This window comes from Grammomys surdaster, unplaced genomic scaffold (genome assembly GCF_004785775.1).
Source record: "Grammomys surdaster isolate TR1022 unplaced genomic scaffold, NIH_TR_1.0 141, whole genome shotgun sequence".
Taxonomy (NCBI): Eukaryota; Metazoa; Chordata; class Mammalia; order Rodentia; family Muridae; genus Grammomys; species Grammomys surdaster.
The window spans coordinates 6,572,056-6,574,126 of record NW_021604599.1 but is presented as its reverse complement, the minus strand read 5'-3'; positions in this window follow the sequence as shown (position 1 = coordinate 6,574,126).

The window sequence follows — 2,071 nt, the reverse complement described above, 5'->3', positions numbered from 1 at the left end:
ACCCACTGACCCACTGACCCACTGACCCACTGACCCACTGACCCACTAGGTCAGACCGTGGAGTGTCTTGCTTTCCGGGAATCACAATTCGGGTATGACATACATCATCACAGATCTGTAGACTGCTTTTACACAAATATCATTATAAAAGATTATGATATTTATGTTCTCTAGAACTCAAAATTTTTGGTTTGAATTTTAAAACATTTGAAAGCTTTCCAAATCATGGTGTTGGCATTATAAGACACTGTGATCTAGATGGGAAGGAAACCAGAACTAACTTGGTTGGAAGATCAAGAACTGGTTAATAATCCTGCCTTCAGTCTGACTTGACCTCACTCACTTAAGTTTCAACCCTCTGCTTGCTCTTGTTAATTTCAAAGGAAAATGGTGGTCACCCATGTGCAGGGCTCCATGCTGTGGCAAAATGATCGGCTCTGTGGAGTATCATCCACCTTTTCCTACAGGAGGAGAACTAGCTACTGCAACATAGGATGTGTGTGGAAACCAGGGTTCTATTAAGCTCATGACATGTATGACTGTCTCTCTGCAACGTGTTAATATCAACATGTCCATATTAAACACTTTTAAATAAGTTATCATATGTAATATCATTTGAAGAGACAGCACTTTATTCTTTAAACAGGTGTGTTCATTTTTGTTGTTGCTGTTCGGCCTTCCTTCCTTCCTTCCTTCCTTCCTTCCTTCCTTCCTTCCTTCCTTCCTCCCGCCTTCCCTCCCTCTCTTCCTTCCTTCCTTTCTTTCTTTCCTCTTTCCCTTCTTTTACACCATAACAGCAGTTTTTCTCTCCGTCCTCTCCTCCCAGCCTCCCTCCCACCCTACCCATGCCTCCTTCATTTCTCTTCAAAAAAGGGCAGGGCTCCCATAGCTATCAATAAGCCATAGCATATCGAGTTGCAGTTAGAGTAGGCTTCTCCTCTTCTATTAAGACTAGATGAGACAACCCAGAAGGTCCCAAAGGCAGGCAACAGAGTCAGAGACCACCCCTGTTCCCACTGTTAGGAGTTCTAAAAGAAAACCCAGTTCTAAACTGGGATTGTTTTGTTCTTAACTAGGCATTCTTTCATCTCCTTTCTCTATCTCAGGTACTTGGTACAGGGCACATAGATACAAAAGGCTCACATCTTCATGTACTCGGAGCTGGAAGTGTCATGATGCTTCTGAGCAGTGTGTGTCTGCAACTGATTAGACAAACCAGATAGCCTGACCATTCCTATTTACGCCTAAACTGTATTTCAGTGATGTAAATAAGGAAATGTAGTGATTGCTCAAATGTGAGTAGGGAGATTATGCTACACACAAACTCAGCAATGTTTAAGTTAGTGTGTACACACATATGGCAAAGATAAAGTCATATTGAAGAAGAAAGGCCATAATGCTGCTGGAGTAACGAGGGTCAGAAATGCAGAAAGGGAAAGTGATTAGGTGTTTTCAGATATGTGCTAAAAGAGGAAAGTGTGAGGGGTTATACTAGAACTGCCTTCTGCTGACAGGAAAATGACTGTCTAGGGGCAAAGCAGTGACAGCTAGACTATGTCTTCTATAATCCTGGATCTAAAACACTTTGCAATTGATTTTGGTATTAAATGTTTGGATGGAAAGGATTCAGAGGGAGCTCATGGAATTCAAGAGGCCCCGTGGATCAGGTCAAACCTTTCTGTGACAAAGTTGATATTCAGCGATGATATCTGTAGAAATGACCTGTCAGGCATGAGAGGTTAGGTCAAGAGGCTGACCAGCTTGGAGGTGACTAGGGGTAAGAAGAGAGTCTCCTGGAATAATTCACAAGACTCTCTATCAAATGTGAGCTTGAGATAAAATTGATGGAGTATAAGTTTTCTGTTACCTTTTTAAATAATCAGAAACAGTCTCATTATTATATATGATTTAAGGCATTCAAGGATTGAGCAAGAGCATGATCATGGCCTGACAGGGAAGACCAAGCAGTATAGGTCACAGAAGTACGATCCACACTCAGATCCTTTGAGTGATAGGGTCTATATTTGTTTGGTGAGCCATGCCAGTCAAGAAGAGGGAGAGGGAGAGGGAG